The following is a 17,814-nucleotide window of genomic DNA, read 5'->3' as shown; positions in this document are numbered from 1 at the left end:
GACATTAGACCAGTGATGGCAAAACTTTTCCCCATTTCTCTTAACAGTTGAGTACCTGGCCTGCCTTCAGCAGGTGCATCCTATTCATTATGGCTGTTTGGGCTTTTGTTTGCTTTTATTCTATCTTTTTGTCTTGTTTTGTTTTCTAACTTATTTGGAATAAGCCCCGAATTTATAACAGATAGCATGTCAAATACCTCCTGCAGTGATGGAAGAATGTAACCATTTTCTTGTGGGTCATCTTACTTGGTCAAAATAACCACAGATGACCATTTCAAGACCATTATTCACAAACTGGGGGGAAGAGAGCAAGGAATATGCTAAAATGTATGGACATCAAAACTGAGGAGGGAGACAGCAAAGACATAGTGTTGAAGGAGCTGCTGGGGCTTCCCCTACAATTTAGGGAAAAAATTCCAAAGGAATAAGCCATTTCAGTTACAATGTTTATTTTCTTTTTACCCTTGTCGGTGTAAACTTTGGTAGACAGCTCTAGTGGTTTTGTGAGGTGTTGGTGGGTAGTATGATTTTTTAATAATGATACTGCAGAAAATTCAAAGTTTTTCTACCATAAATGTCCATTAATAAGAAAAAAAAAACCATGAAAGCAAGACACTTTGGGATGGGAAGATAGCTTGGTCACTAAAGTGCTTGCAGTGCCAGAACAAGGACCAGAGTCTGACTGCCAACACACACATAAAACCAGATATGCCAGTGGCTGCCTATGACCTCAGCACTGGGGATGTAGATGATGTAGGAGGGTCTTCTGTTTTGTGTTAATTTCATTGGTTAATAAAGAAACTGCCTTGGCCTTTTGATAGGACAGCCCTCAGGTGGCAGGAGTAGACAGAACAGAATGCTGGGAGGAAGAAGGTAATGGGGCAGACGCCATGATTCTTCGACCCGAGATGGATGTAGGCTAGAATCTTTCCCGGTAAGCCTCATGGTGCTATACAGATTACTAAATATGGGTTAAAGCAAGATGTGAGAACTAGCCCATAAGAGGCTAGAACTAATGGTCCAGGCAGTGTTTAAATGAACACAGTTTGTGTGTTGTTATTTCAAGTGTAAAGCTAACCATGCAGGAGCCAGTCAGGATGAAAAGCAGGCCTGCTTGCCTCATCACTACATGTAGGGGCAGGAGAATCCTTTGGTCTTGCTGGCCAGTCAGCCTACAGGTACAAGAGACCTTGTCACAAAAATTTAGGGTCAGGTATAAAGGCACAGGTATTCCATCTCTACACATTTAATTCTAAAATACAGGCAGGATCTCTGTGAGATCCAGTCCAAGCAAGATTATATAGACAGACCCTGTTTCAGAAAAAACACGTGTGTGTGTGTGTGTGTGAGAGAGAGAGAGAGAGAGAGAGAGAGAGAGAGAGAGAGAGAGAGAGAGAATGAGAGAGCGAGAGAAAGAGAGATTGAGAGAGAGAACAAGACAGAGAGATTGAGAGAAAGAGAGTTTGAGAGAGAGAATGAGAGAGAGAGAGAGAGAGAGAGAGAGAGAGAGAGCTCTGAAAGGTCTGAGTGAGACTAGTGGGCCTCAACCTAAAACCTCAGACATTGAGTTTGACTTGCTGCTGAGCCACTCTGCTTCCAACCACACCATGCACCTTAACTTGAGATTGATAGCAGAACCCATAACTGCTGTCTTTAAAACGGATGTGTAAATTTGTTTTATGTTGTATTAGAAATTTCAGAATATTGTAAAGGACAGGAACATAAAGTGTTGTTATTGTCATAAAACACCTTTGCAGAACCTGTTTTGGAAGAACATATATTTCTTTCCCATGTGTCCCGATTCATGTCTGCTTAGTTTACTCAGAAAAATAAATATTTTACAACCACCTCCTCTGCTGAACTAATACTACTACAAAAGAGCAAAATGCATAATATTCCACCTCATGAATCAATAATATTGCTGACTAAAGTCTGGTTTCAGAGTCACCATCATTGGCAGTGACACACAAGGCAGAGGAAAACAAAACAACGCTTTCAGTGCCGAGCTCTAAATATATAAAATCAATATAAATCTCGAGCAAAATGCGAAATCTGAACCTTCTTGCAGAAATGCTTGAATTTATTCTGATAGAGACAGAAATCCTTGACATCTCAAAGTCTCGGATGTGGGAATGTGCTCCAAGATGAGTGGCGGCCACAGATCTCATTATCAGGAGACAGAGATTTAATTTAATATATCCTTGACTTTTATGTGGCAGAAATATGTAGCAAAGCTCCAGAAATTGAGAGACATTGTACAGGCCCAATCATGCCTAGCAGTGATTTGAAATTAGGTAGAGCACAATCCGCCCTGCCGTAGAGAGCACATCTACATAAATATCCAGGCTCGAGATACTGCGTCGGGCACTTATCCTCAGAATGGCAAAAGCCCAGCAGCCAAAGCCGGCCCTCAATCACTGCCACAGTGAAAGGCGCTCCACTCTGAATGGCAGGGCACGAGTATACCTAGCTTCCCCCAAGGACAAAGGTAACAGAACCTGCAACCTTCAAGGCTCCAGTTCTGGGCTTCTGGTAAAACCCAAAGGCAGCCCAGCTTTCAAATTGCTGTCTACATTTTTGAATGCTTTTTATTAGGTGAAACAAATCTTGAACTCTTTTTTGTGTTATTTTTTTTCCTTTTTACTTAATGTAACTTAATGTAAATTTAACTTACTTAATGTAAATTTCATAAAATGGTAAAAAATAATACCATGCAAATCAACACACACATACACAATACAAACAGATGCCACATACTGGCACTGACTCTGGACTGCTGAAGTGTAAAGTGCAGCTCTTTGGTGGCATGTGTGCTTAGCCTTGGTGTTCCCTTTAGCATCACACACAGAAAAACCCTCAAGATCATTGTCCTTTATTAAGATCAGGTGCTTCTATTTCTCCTTCCCTCTCCCTCTCCCTCCCTTCCTCCCTTTCTAAGGTAAGAACTTGCTATAGACCCAGGATGGCCTCCAGTTCTCATGCCTCCTGCCTGTGACTTCCAAGTGTTAGGATTAATGTTGTGCACCACCATACCCAGCTAAGATCTAGCACATTGAAATTATGTTCTATCAGAGTTTTAAAGAAAGGAAGTCATAAATATCCTTTTCACCTGCCCATTCCCCAGCAGTAGAAAGTACTTATCATGGTATCAACCTTGGGTACTGTTCCTCAGGGGATGTCCACCTTGGTTTTTATTTGTTTGTTTAAGACAGGGTCATTCATTGGCCAGAAACTATTGGGCTAAGCTGGCCAGCCAGGGAGACCCAGAGATTTATCGACCTTTAGCTCAACAGCAAAGGGATTCCAAGCATATGCAACAACACTCATCTTCAAAAACAAAACAACAGCACAGGTTCATTCAGCTGCTTGTGTTCAAATGGCAAGAACTCTGCCTACTGAGCCATCTCCCAAGCCCTAGCTGATTTTGCAAATCATTTGCCTGATACTAACATCTTCACTGTTAAATATTACACAACAGGATTTTTTTAGTATAACTTTAAAAAATATCGTCTCACTATGTAGAAATGCCATTCCCTTATTTATCCTAGCCTTAGGAAATGGACTCGAAATAATCTATCTGTATTTGTCTTCTCATATGAAACCAACTGAGCCAAACAATATGACACCAACATGCTTTCTGAATGTACCCAATCATAATTACATCCAAGGTTAACCTTTCATCATAGTCTTAGTTATAACAATGGAGCCTGGGCATAGAGTCTATTTTTCATTATAAATAAATTGCTTTGCAAATGCCAAGTAAGCCACTAACTCATCCCAGTGTTAGAGACGTCTAAACAACTGCCCCAGCAAGGATCTAGTCTCTGCAGGTTGGCAAACGGGTGCCTTGTAGTGGTTTCCATACCCTAAACCAGTGGCTTGTGGTCTGTCATCATAAACTAGATCTTGTCTTTATTGCCAAGAACATGGCATCAACCTCTTTCTAGTCAGTGAACAGTCTATGGTTTGGGATTGCTTTCCCCTTAGTTGTGGGACTGGGTTGAGAACAATTCCACATTATTGTCTAGTGTAGCGCATGTGGTTCATTCAGGTTAAAGAATGAAGTAAGAGGTAATGAATCCCTGTGCAGTCCAGTCCCGAGCCAGGGCCTTGCCATAGCCCTCCAACCAACATCAGATGTGAATGCAATATTTAAAAAAACATTCTCATGACTTTGAAAAGGCTAAGCTTTCTTTAGCTTAGTTACATTTTATTGTATGTAGCAGGCACACTTTCCCATTCTCTCCAACCTATTCCATCTGAACTAATTAGCTGATGCTCAGGCTTGCTCAGCAGGCCACTCTCTTCTGTCAGTTTTTGTGAGTGTTCGGCTGTTTTTTTTTTTTTTGGTGTATAATATATACATTTAATCACCATAATACACATATGCAAGCCTTTCTTTCCTAATATTGCTGTTAGTCAACACTTGGCGGATGGAGTGCTCATGTGACTTTGTGGGCAATAAAACAAAGCAATGGTGGGTGTGGCTGTGAGAGCTCCTTTGCCCTCCTTCTTTCATTTGCTCTAAAATGCAGAAGTAATAGCTTTAGTGCACATCTGTACCAGCAAGGTCTGGTGAGGAAGGGGAAATGGTGTACTAGGCTAGACCACTTTCCTCTAGATCTCAAGTTATAGAAGAGAAAAAATTCCTCTACTGCTTAAGGTTCTGCCCTTCAGAACACATGGAACTGCTAGGCTCCTCAGATATGTACCATATTAATTGCCCTCTCTATGCCAAGTACTTTGTAAGTTCTCATTTAATCTTCTGAGTTCCTCGGGGGTATCATTACCATCCTTATACAAAGGACAAAACTAAATGCCAGATAGGAACTTACTGCCATAGTCATTCAAATGAAAAGCTTTAAAGTTAGCCCATCTCTAAACACTCTGGCATGCATGTGTTTGCTGCCTCTTCCTCACTACCTTTGAAAGTTCATTCCTCTGGGTTTTCTTTCAGTTTGTTCCCATCCACAGGGCTTTTCCTCCCTCCAGCCCTCCCAATCTTCTTTGATAGGTCAGTAATTATCGCGGGTGGCAAAGGAGGTGGTTAATATTTAGAGCTCTCAAGTCAGAGGGACTAGGCTCAACTTCCAGAAAGACTAAGGGCAACTTATGTTCCTAATCAAGTTATTTAAACCCTTAGAGCCCCATTTTCTCATCTTCTGAGTGGGCCAAACGTAGTTCCCTGGGAGGTGAAGCAACTGGAAGAGGAGCACATAGAATAACGGAACACTGTCTGATGTAGCAGTCATGCCGTCAGCACTGCCCAGTCCCTGCTTTACAGGACAAATCTTATTAAGTCTTGTCTGTCTTACAAAGAGCCAAAGGGCCACCGGTTCTCGCAAGAACTTAGAAATACAAATTTTGGTAACTTTGGCAGCAAACTGGCAAAATGTTGAAGATCTATTTGGATGGTAGTGGAGAGAAAGTAAGAGGGTTAATAAATGGCAAATAAAGCAGGTGTTTCCATTCCTGCAGGACGGTGACCTTCTGAGAGGTTTATAAATGTGGGGAGTTTCAAGGAGTCAGTGGAGCACTTCTCTGTGATAGCAAAGGCAGAAAGTAACTGGAGAGTATGCAGCTCAAGAATGTAGGACAGCTACTTTTGTCATTTGATGGGGCATCTCTTGGGTATATTCCCAATAGTGGTATTACTGGATCTTGGGGTAGGTTGATCCCAAATTTCCTGAGAAATCGCCACACTGATTTCCAAAGTGGTTGCACAAGTTTGCATTCCCACCAGCAATGAATGAGTGTGCCCCTTTCTCCACAACCTCTCCAGCAAAGGCTATCATTGGTGTTTTTGATTTTAGCCATTCTGACAGGTGTAAGATGGTATCTCAAAGTTGTTTTAATTTGCATTTCCCTTATCGCTAAGGAGGTTGAGCATGACCTTAAGTATCTTTTGGCCATTTGAATTTCTTCTGTTGAGAATTCTCTGTTCAGTTCAGTGCCCCATTTTTTTTATTGGGTTAATTAGCATTTTAAAGTCTAGTTTCTTGAGTTCTTTATATATTTTGGAGATCAGACCTTTGTCTGTTGCAGGGTTGGTGAAGATCTTCTCCCAGTCAGTGGGTTGCAGGTGTCCAGGGAGATGTCCCCAGCTGGTACCTTGGGCAATTGAGGAGAGGGAACCTGAAATGACCCTATCCTATACTGATGAATATCTTACATATCACCTTAGAACCTTCATCTGGCAATGGATCGAGGTAGAGACAGAGACTCAATTTGGAGAAACGGTCTGAGCTCTTAAGGTCCAAATGAGGAGCAGAAGGAGGGAGAACATGAGCAAGGAAATCAGGACCACGAGGGATGCACCCACACACTGTGACAGTGGAATTGATTTATTGGGAGCCCACCAAGGCCAGCTCGTCTTCAACTGAATGGGTTGAAACCGGACTCTCTGAGCATGGCGGACAATGAAGGCTGATGAGAAGCCAAGGACAATGGCACTGGGTTTCGATCCTAATACATGAACTGGCTTTGTGGGAGCTTAGCTTGTTTAGATGCTCACCTTCCTGGACGTAGATAGAAGACCTTCGTCTTCCCGCAGGGCAGAGAATTTGGACTGCTCTTCAGTATCGAGAGGGAGGGGGAATGGTGTGAGGGGTGGAGAAGAGGAGTGGGGAAGGGGGAGGGGAGTGGGGAGAGGGAGCAATATTTGGGAGGAGGGGAGGGAAATGGGAAACGGGGAGCAGGTGGAAATTTTAATTAAAAAAGAATAAAAAAAAAGAATGTAGGACAGCAACAGTAAAAGAGAGCTAAAAACAGCAAAGGGGCGGCTGTAGCAGGATCAATGAAGTCTCACAGAAACAAAAACAAGCGACAAGCCAGACATTGTTCAGTATGTAAGAAAAGGACAGAGGCAGAAACAAATGTAAACGGAAGAGCCCAGTAAATATGCCTAGTGATGACATTAACAAGAAAATATCAGAACAAGATGGAGGGGAAAGGAAAATCTAAATCAAGGGTAGCTCACCATTTCCTGACACTACACTCAGGCTGGTGACATCGGCAACAATGATTCCTTCTTTTAAATTCCTTGTTCTGCTCTGTGGATTCCATCAAACATTACTGTATAATTTTCACAATATTCCCAAGGGGTAACCACCTGAATGTTACTTCTGTGGATTATTTACCACAGGTGAAGTGGTTTATTGCTCCTAACTCCCACAACACAGAGCTATAATGAAATTTAAACGTGCTACATTTTCCTGAAGGAAACCCACAAAACCCCAAGTTCATTTTTGCTTGAGAGAGGGCCTACCCGATGATCCCTGAGGAAATGTAATCGAATCAGATGCAAAGCAATATCCACTGCAGTTCGTTCTTCTCCTTTGAAGCTTCTGCTTGATATTCCATCCCCTAAAATGCCCAAGGTCACCAACTGAAACAGCCTTATCTTTGAGTCCCTCTTAACTGGTAACTTTCTGTTCTTATATCTTTTCTGTCGCCATCACATTCCAACACCTAGATGGTGTGTATTAGCACTTTAGGACCTCCTGTGAATGTGGCCTAGAGTATAATTACAAAATGTATCCATCTCTGCATACTAGTACTAAAGGCAAGGGTCTTACCAGCAAACATGAGATGGAAAGGCTGCCCTTAACAACACTTACCATGAAGATACTGGCATTTCTGTATGCAGAGAGAATTACTGGGCAGGAGATGACTCAAGAAATTCACGCTCATGGCCTTGTGTGTCATTTGAAAAAGAAAATGTTCCTTAAGTTTTGCAGGCAAGTTGTCCTAAGACACACAGACCACTTTCTTGTTTTTGCAAATATTACTTTCAAAAGTCAAGGCTGAGTCATTTTAAGGAAAGCCTGTGCTATTATTCCTAAATGGCAGTACGCTAAAGCATCAGCAAACAGATGGAGAAGGTTACAACTCAAGTTTCAGAAAAAAAGGAGTATGAATACCAAAGGCATTGCTCGCTTCTCTGCCTGGGAACATAAACAGTACAGTCAACAACTGGATATGGCCCTCAACATAACAAACACTAGTTACCTGTTACTTACCTGAGCCGTTCAACCATATCTGCCAAGAGCACCAGACAAGAAAGAAGCAGGTTGGTTCACGCAACAAAACCTCCCTCAGAGGGAAGCAGCTCCCCTTTAGCACTACCGGAAGCCCCCCAGTGAGGTTGAGGAGGGAAGCACCTGCCCCTTCCACCACCACCACTGGGTCTAAATCCATTAGCAGTTTTACACTATTTTCAATGTGCACAAGAATCACTACAAAATAAATTCTGCAAATGCCAACATTATATATATATATATATATATATATATATATATATATATATGTATATACCTTTCTGACATTAGCAAAAAAGCCAGCCCTCCCATTTAATAACTATATTTGGATTCATAGAAAGCCAGGATAAATATTTAAAAGAAACATTTTTAAAAGTTAGATTTGATGTACCTGGATAGATTTTACTGTTTAAATTTCTTCAGATTAAATTCATTAATTTAGCAAATTACACATGGGTGGCCAAAAAAAAGAAAAACTCATTTTCAATTCAGTTTTAGCAAATAGCATTTCTCATTTCTGACTCAAATTCCTCTTCTATAGGAGACTAAAATATCATTTCAAGGAGAATAAAACCAACAAACAAAAACACCATTCTCTGAATTCTTAGACAACTTCTTTGGACACAGCCTCTCAGTCTTCAAAGTGACTATTTATTTGTTTCTAAGGTATATTTTCCACACTTTTCCAAAAAGAACCTGAAACTGTTCAGAGCAAACACTGGTTAATTCTTTGACCAATGAAGGCAAATGTGGCCAGGTACTGTTTAATGCTGTCCTAACAACACAGTGGATGTGCATTCCAAGGTGCTCTTCTTGCATTGGACAAGTCTATCTTGCTAGGAGCGATGCCTGAGCAGTCAAATTGGTTCCTTTGGCTCTTTACTAGGATATATGGAACCCAGCGATGGCTGTGGTCATGACTTAAAGTGGGTGCTTAATAAATATTCAATGAATCAATGGATGGACTGTTCAGTGAGTCAAGGTCAGATTCTTGTTCAATTTCCTTTTAAAATGTAAAACCCAGGTGTATATTTTTAAGGGAAATGATATGAAGTATATGTATAACCACACATGAATCTCTACATCACGCTAAATAAGAGTACTTACTGAAAGTCAATTACCTGCCCGTCATGCTTTCTGTCAGACAGGCAAAAGGGCAATAGAAACAATTCCATAGGCTTTCCTTTCTAGAATCCATTCTTTGAACAGAAATTAAACATCACATCCTAATCAGCATTTCCATGCTAGAAAAGCAATCTGATTTGACCACCAGGTTCAGGACTTCAGCAGAAAGGGAAGGGAGAGACTGTCATGAGAATAGGAGTGACAATACTTGAACACACAGCATTATGTTCTATTGTATATTCCACAGAGCTTTGTCTCAGAAATGTGGCCTGGGAAACCAGACACACACATATTTGTTTATATTCAGAGAAAAGTGTGCCTGTGCGTACACGCACGTGCGCGCGCACACACACACACACTGCAAGAGGTACTGGAATGAAAAATACAATTTCTAAATTGTGTAACCATGTTATAGGCAATTCCAAAAATAAATGGTGCTAAAGCTGCAACTGTGGAAACTAGAGATGCAAAAACACCTGAGCAGCTTGTTTCTTCCACATTTCTTCCTGTTTCCTTCCAAAGCCTTTAGAGCACATTTGTAGAAATTACCCTGCAACCCCAACTATAGATACTAGCCACCAGTTAAGACTGACTTTGAACTGAGTAAGCCACCTGCAATTGACTTATTAATTATTGTAATATTTCTATTTATTTGCTGTGCATGTGCATACATACTTACCATCATGCACATCTAGTAGGAAGTGATTCTCTCCCTCCATCAAGTGGAGAGGAACTGAACTGTCCTGACTTGTGTGACAAATGTTTCACCTAGTGAGCCATCTTGCTGTCCATTTTGTTGTTGCTTGCTTTCTGTTTGTGAGACAGGGTCTCACTACACAACCCTATCTGACCTGGAATTTGCTATGTGAACCCAGCTAGCCTCGAGAACTCCAAACTAAGAGATTTGCCTACTTCTGTATCCTCAGTGATAGCGTTAAAGGCATGGACCACAACTAGCTGTCTTTTCTTAATTTTTTATTTATTCCAATGTAAAGAAATCATTAAACATATCAATGTTAACATATACCAGAAAACTTTTAATTTTTTAAAAAAGATTTTATAGATGAATATGTTGTATGCTGACCATATTCAAGGGAACTATTTCAGTTGTACTGTTTTATTTAACCTGGGTTAGCTTCTATCAGTAGTTCTCAACCTGTGGATCATAACCCCTGTGGAGGTGGTTGAATGACCCTTTCACAGGTATCGCTTATCAGATATTTACATTAAGATTCACAACAGTAGCAAAATTACAGTTATGAGTAGCAATAAGAATAATTTTATGGTTAGAGCAATCACCATAACATGAAGAAATTGTATTAAAGGATTGCAGCATTAGGAAGATTGAGAGGCACTGTTTTAAATGCCAAGTAGTCAACTAAATCCACTTAAAAACCTGAGAATGCTTGAAAAGGAATTCTAGACACAAAAAAACAGAGTTTAATGCAGCTTCTTGCTCTGTTTGCTGGCTCACCATGGCTACTTTAAGACAGGTCTTCTTGACTCACCCTTGGCAAGGAAGGCTCTGTGACTTCTTTAGGTTCACCAACAGAGGCAGTGAACCATGCCTCTGCCATGTTGGACTGGGTGGAGCCAAAAAGCAAAGCAGCCTTTGTCCTAGCCATGACACTTAGTGTTTTAAGAAGCGGTCCTGGTCAGAAAAGGATTACAGGTACAAAATAAAGCCAAATTCATATGAAAAAGACCTCTGAAAGGGTCACAGTGTGTTTTAAAAATGTATGTAGGCTTGGGAGAGAGAAGAAAAAGAATATAGAGTTATAAAAAATAAAACGAAGTCTTTAAAAAGACAGAGTAAACTTGTAGAATAAGTAATAGAGTAAGAAAGATAAGCCACATAAAAATGGAATATTCACAGAGATTCTGGATTATGTGTTTTCTTTTAATTTTTTGACTGTGAAGGAGCTAAATACAGAGAGACATTTCGTTGTATGGGCTGCTAAGCGAAACCCAAATATATATTTGGTTTTTGAGACAGGGTTTCTCTGTGGCTTTGGAGCCTGTCCTGGAACTAGCTCTTGTAGACCAGGCTGGCCTCGAACTCAGAGATCCACCTGCCTCTGCCTCCCAAGTGCTGGGATTAAATGCATGTGCCACCACCGCCCAGCCAACATATATATTTTAAAGGTATTTTGACTTCAAAATTTGGGCCTAAAATTATGTTGCTTTGGAAAAGAGGTTCTGCTTTTGTTTCTACAGAAGATGAGAACCTGTGGATTCCTTCTAGACTAATATGGTTTGATGGACCAAGACCACCCAAAAGGTCTCCATGAACAACCAAAAAATTACTTTGCCCAATAAACAGTAGAAAGTAGTATGGAGAGAAGTATGCCCAAATACTGTTTATAAGTGTTTGTTTACATTTAAAGGGAGAAATGCTATAGAGATGGATACTTTGCATTGGTATGGTTGTTATTGATACAAATTTAAGGTCAATTTTGTGTATATGTATTTCTGCTCTTAAGGTATTGTTTTCATGCAGCTCATTTAAAATTGTAATGTATAATTAAGAAATATAGGTTAATACATCTATAATAGTCAAGCTTGTAGTCAAGTTAGGTTTTCGAGATGTACAGAAATATATTTCAGATGGGTATTCTTCAAACCTCTCAAAGACTAACAGAATATGGCATTTAAAATGTTTTAAGAATTTAAACTTTTCATGACAGTGAGACATATCTGCTCTTGGCAGCACCAATTACTTCAAGAGGAAAATGGGCAGCAAAGAGGCTCCTCATGGAATTTGTTAGCCATTTGGGCAAGAAATTGCTCTTGCCTGAACTGCTTAACTGGATTTGCAGGACCCATAGAAAAATGACTGATGAAGTTGCTTAAGAAGGTCCTTTGAGGTTCCTGCTTCATGAGTCTACCAGACATTCTGCAGCACACAGAAGAAAGTGACTGACAAACTGCCAATATGGGTGGAACTGTCTTTGAAATTTCCTGCTTCCTGGAAAAGTCGACCAGATACTATGGGCCTGTAGGCTGAAGGTTGGATGCCCTAATGTTACAGAAGAACTTTGGATGACTGTCCAGGCAGCAAGATATCTCTGTCAATTTTAGAGTTTTGGAAGTATTTTCTGTTAACTTAGGTAAGAGTATATCCTTCTGGGGTCTTTGATGGAGTTGAAGAATAGATAGTTATGATTATAGTTTTCCTTAGTTATGATAAAAGATAGATAAAAATATTGTAACTATAATTCTTGCTTGATACCTGTTTTGTTATATGTAATCTTGCTATGTTAGTTAAAACCTTCCTTTTACAGAAAAGGGGAGGTGATATATGCTGTGAATATGCCTTACTGCTGTTGGTTAATAAAGACGCTGCTTTCAGCCAATGGTTTAACGAAGTCAGGATGAAAAAGATATATAGAGAAAATAGGTGGAGTCAGGGAAAAGCCATGTAGCCACCCGCAGGAAACAGATGCACCAGAACCTTGCCAGTAAGCCACAGCTATCTGTGGTGATACACAGATTAATAGAAATGGGCTACTTTAGGATATAAGAGCTACCTAAAAATGTGCTTAAGCTATTGGCCAAACAGTATTGCAAATATGGTTTCTGTGTGTTTATTGCAGGACCAGGTGGGACAGAAACCTCCGCCAACAAGTTCCAGCTAATAAACCAATTTGACCAATTAGCTGCAGATGTATAAAGGAAGAGTTGAGAGATGTTAGGATCAGTTTGGTCTCAAAACCAAAGCATGGTGATTAACATCTGCTGAGGTAAAGAGGTGGCTATAGCAAATACGGAATACCATCTGATTGTCCCAGCCCAGCCCAGTAAGTCCATAGAGTATATGGCAGGTTACAGCCTCCTACAGCAAATGCCGCTTTAATAGACAGCTGTGCAGACCCTGCCCCTAGTGAGTGGCATGACTTAGGGCAAGCCTCTGGCGTTCCCATGCCTGTAACTTCAACCCAAATTCTATACAAGCAAGGTCATCTCAAATTCCTACTATAAGGCTGAACCCATGCCTACGTCTGTAACCTGGAAAAGCTATGTCTTGTCCTTACACCCCAAATCTAATTAACTAGCAATATTATAGCAATTAATCAGGTTCATTTTCTAATTTTGATATTTTAAACCTAACTTCAGGACCTAGTTTAAATGTAAACGATGTGTAGTGAGCTCTGTAAAGATGGCAGACACTGACTTACTGACATATGGAAAATACTTTCTCCATAAAAATTGATTACAAAAATAATTTTCAACTAATTTGTAAAGAAACAGTCAAGATAGCCAGTAAGAGACCAGATTAAATACTGATACGGCCTATTGGCAGGGAGTTGTAACCACATGAAATCATATATGTGATAATATAGGAAATAAATCTGTATACAAGGTTAATCCCGTAATTATGAAGGGTATTGTCAGTTTTCCATTTTTTGAGTTCCATTTTTATCTTAACAGATAAAAACACTTAGAAAAAATATTGCATCTGTTCTATTCATGCTTTTTCTTTCCTCCTGCCATCATTCCCTAAATAATATTTTCATAGTACTTGCACTGTATTGGCATGGTAGCTAGTCTGAAGACAGTGTACAGCATACAGGATCTTACACAGGCTAAATACAGACATTACATCACTATGTCATTTTCTTTTTTTTTTGAGAGAGATTTACTAGAGAATTTAATTTCTTTTTTTTTCTTTTTAATTAGTATTTTATTTTTTTTTATTTTTATTCTTTTTTAATTAAAATTTCCACCTGCTCCCCGTTTCCCATTTCCCTCCCCTCCTCCCAAATATTGCCCCCTCCCCCCAATTCCCTCCCCCTATCCCCACTCCTCTTCTCCTCCCCCCACACCATTCCCCCTCCCTCTCGATACTGAAGAACAGTCCAAATTCTCTGCCCTGTGGGAAGACGAAGGTCTTCTATCTACTTCTAGGAAGGTGAGCGTCTAAACAGGCTAAGCTCCCACAAATCCGGTTCATGTATTAGGATCGAAACCTAGTGCCATTGTCCTTGGCTTCTCATCTGCCTTCATTGTCCGCCATGCTCAGAGAGTCCGGAATCAACCCATGCTTATTCAGTCCCAGACCAGCTGGCCTTGGTGGGCTCCCAATAAATCAGTTCCACTGTCACAGTGGGTGGGTGCATCCCTCGTGGTCCTGATTTTTTGCTCATGTTCTCCCTCCTTCTGCTCCTCATTTGGACCTTAAGAGCTCAGACCGTTGCTCCAAATTGAGACTCTGTCTCTACCTCGATCCATCGCCAGATGAAGGTTCTAAGGTGATATGCAAGATATTCATCAGTATAGGATAGGGTCATTTCAGGTTCCCTCTCCTTAGTTGCCCAAGGTACCAGCTGGGGACATATTCCTGGACACCTGCGAACCCCTCAAGAGTCAAGTCTCTTGCCAACCCTATGATGGCTCCCTTAGATAGGGTATATACTTCGCTGCTCCCGTATCAATCCTTCCTATATCCCAACCATCCCAATCCCCCGAGCTCCTCCCATCCTCCTCTTCTCATGTTTCTCATCCCATTTCCCCTTTGCCCCATGCCACCTCACCCGCAAGTTCCCAGTTTTTGCCCTGCAATCTTGTCTACTTCCCCCTCTCCATGCGGATGACTATATGATTTTCTTTGGGTTCACTTTCATATTTAACTTCTATAGGATCACAAATTATATGCTTAATGTCTTTTATTTATGGCTAGAAACCGATTATGAGTGAGTACGTCCCATGTTCCTCTTTTTGGGTCTGGGATACCTCAGGATAGTGTTTTCTATTTCCATCCATTTGCACGCAAAATTCGAGAAGTCATTGTTTTTTACTGCTGAGTAGTACTCTAATATGTATATATTCCACACTTTCTTCATCCATTCCTCCATTGAAGGGCATCTAGGTTGTTTCCAGGTTTTGGCTATTACAAACAATGCTGCTATGAACATAGTTAAACAGATACTTTTGTCATTTGATGGGGCATCTCTTGGGTATATTCCCAATAGTGGTATTACTGGATCTTGGGGTAGGTTGATCCCAAATTTCCTGAGAAATCGCCACACTGATTTCCAAAGTGGTTGCACAAGTTTGCATTCCCACCAGCAATGAATGAGTGTGCCTCTTTCTCCACAACCTCGCCAGCAAAGGCTATCATTGGTGTTTTTGATTTTAGCCATTCTGACAGGTGTAAGATGGTATCTCAAAGTTGTTTTAATTTGCATTTCCCTTATCGCTAGGGAGGTTGAGCATGACCTTAAGTGTCTTTTGGCCATTTGAATTTCTTCTGTTGAGAATTCTCTGTTCAGATCAGTGCCCCATTTTTTTTATTGGGTTAATTAGCATTTTAAAGTCTAGTTTCTTGAGTTCTTTATATATTTTGGAGATCAGACCTTTGTCTGTTATGGGGTTGGTGAAGATCTTCTCCCAGTCAGTGGGTTGCCTTTTTGTCTTAGTGACAGTGTCCTTTGCTTTACAGAAGCTACTCAGTTTCAGGAGGTCCCATTTATTCAATGTTGTCCTTAATGTCTGTGCTGCTGGGGATAAACGTAGGAAGTGATCTCCTGTACCCATATGTTGTAGAGTACTTCCCACTTTTTCTTCTATCAGGTTCAGTGTGTTCAGACTAATATTGAGGTCTTTAATCCATTTGGACTTGAGTTTTGTGCATGGTGATAGATATGGATCTAATTTCATTCTTCTACATGTTGACAACCAGTTCTGCCAGCACCATTTGTTGAAGATGCTCTCTTTTTTCCATTGAATACTTTTAGCTCCTTTATCAAAAATTAGGTGTTCATAAGTTTGTGGGTTAAAATCAGGGTCTTCTACTCGGTTCCATTGATCGACTTCTCTGTTTTTATGCCAATACCAAGCTGTTTTCAATACTGAGGCTCTGTAATAGAGTTTGAGGTCAGGGATGGTAATGCCTCCAGACGATCCTTTATTATATAAGATTGTTTTGGCTATCCTGGGTTTTTTGTTTCTCCATATAAAGTTGATTATTGTCCTCTCAAGATCTGTGAAGAATTTTGATGGGATTTTAATGGGGATTGCATTGAATCTATAAATTGCCCTTGGTAGAATTGCCATTTTTACTATGTTGATCCTCCCTATCCAAGAGCAAGGGAGATCCTTCCATTTTCTGGTATCCTCCTCAATTTCTTTCTTCATTGACTTAAAGTTCTTGTCAAATAGATCCTTTACTTCCTTGGTTAGGCTTACCCCCAAGATATTTTATGCTATTTGTGGCTATCGTGAATGGTGATGCTTCTCTGATTTCCATCTCTGTTTCCTTATCCTTTGTGTATAGGAGGGCAACTGATTTTTTGGAATTGATCTTGTATCCTGCAACGCTACTAAAGGTGTTTATCAGCTGAAGGAGTTCTTTGCTGGAGTTTTTGGGGTCGCTTATGTACACTATCATATCGTCTGCAAATAATGAAAGTTTAACTTCTTCCTTTCCGATTTGAATCCCTTTGATCCCCTTATGTTGTCTTATTGCTATTGCTAGAATTTCAAGCACTATATTAAAGAGGTATGGAGAGAGTGGACAACCTTGTTGTGTTCCTGATTTTAGTGGAATAGCTTTGAGTTTCTCTCCATTTAATTTGATGTTAGCTGACGGCTTGCTATAAATAGCTTTTATTATAGTTAGGAACGACCCTTGTATTCCTAATCTCTCTAAGACCTTTATCATAAAGGGATGTTGAATTTTGTCAAATGCTTTTTCAGCATCTAATGAAATGATCATATGGTTTTTTACTTTCAGTTTATTTATATGATGGATTACATTGATAGATTTTCGTATGTTGAACCAGCCCTGCATCTCTGGAATGAAGCCTACTTGATCATAATGGATAATTTTTCTAATGTGTTCTTGGATTCGGTTTGCCAGTATTTTATTGAGTATTTTTGCGTCGATGTTCATGAGTGAGATTGGCCTGTAGATCTCTTTCTTGGTTGTGTCTTTGTGTGGTTTTGGTATCAGAGTAACTTCAGCTTCATAAAAGGAATTTGGCAATGACTTCTCTGTTTCAATATTGTGAAATACATTAAGGAGTATAGGTATTAGGTCTTCTTGGAAGTTCTGGTAGAATTCTGCATTGAAGCCATCTGGACCTGGGCTTTTTTTGGTGGGGAGGTTTTTTATAACAACTTCTAATTCTTCGCGACTAACAGGTCTATTTAGATTGTTCACCTGGTCCTGGTTTAACTTTGGTATATGGTACTTATCTAAAAAAGTGTCCATTTCTATAACATTTTCCAATTTTGTGACATACAGGTTTTTGTAGTAAGATCTAATGATTCTCTGAATTTCCTCTGAGTCTGTGGTTATGTCTCCCTTTTCGTTTCTGATTTTGTTAATTTGCGTATTCTCTCTCCGCCGTTTGATTAGTTTGGATAGGGGTTTATCAATCTTATTGATTTTCTCCATGAACCAGCTTTTTGTTTCATTGATTCTTCGGATTGTTTTCTGTGTTTCTATTTTGTTGATTTCAGCCCTCAATTTGATTATTTCCAGTCTTCTACTTCTCCTAGGTGAGTCTGCTTCTTTTTCTTCTAAAGCTTTCAGGTGGGCTATTAAGTCTCCAATGTGTGCTTTCTCCGTTTTCTTTAAGTGGGCACTTAATGCTATGAATTTTCCTCTTAGCACTGCTTTCATAGTGTCCCATACGTTTGAGTA

This window comes from Chionomys nivalis, chromosome 2 (assembly GCF_950005125.1).
Source record: "Chionomys nivalis chromosome 2, mChiNiv1.1, whole genome shotgun sequence".
In the NCBI taxonomy this organism is placed as follows: Eukaryota; Metazoa; Chordata; class Mammalia; order Rodentia; family Cricetidae; genus Chionomys; species Chionomys nivalis.
Note: the sequence above shows the minus strand (reverse complement) of the source record.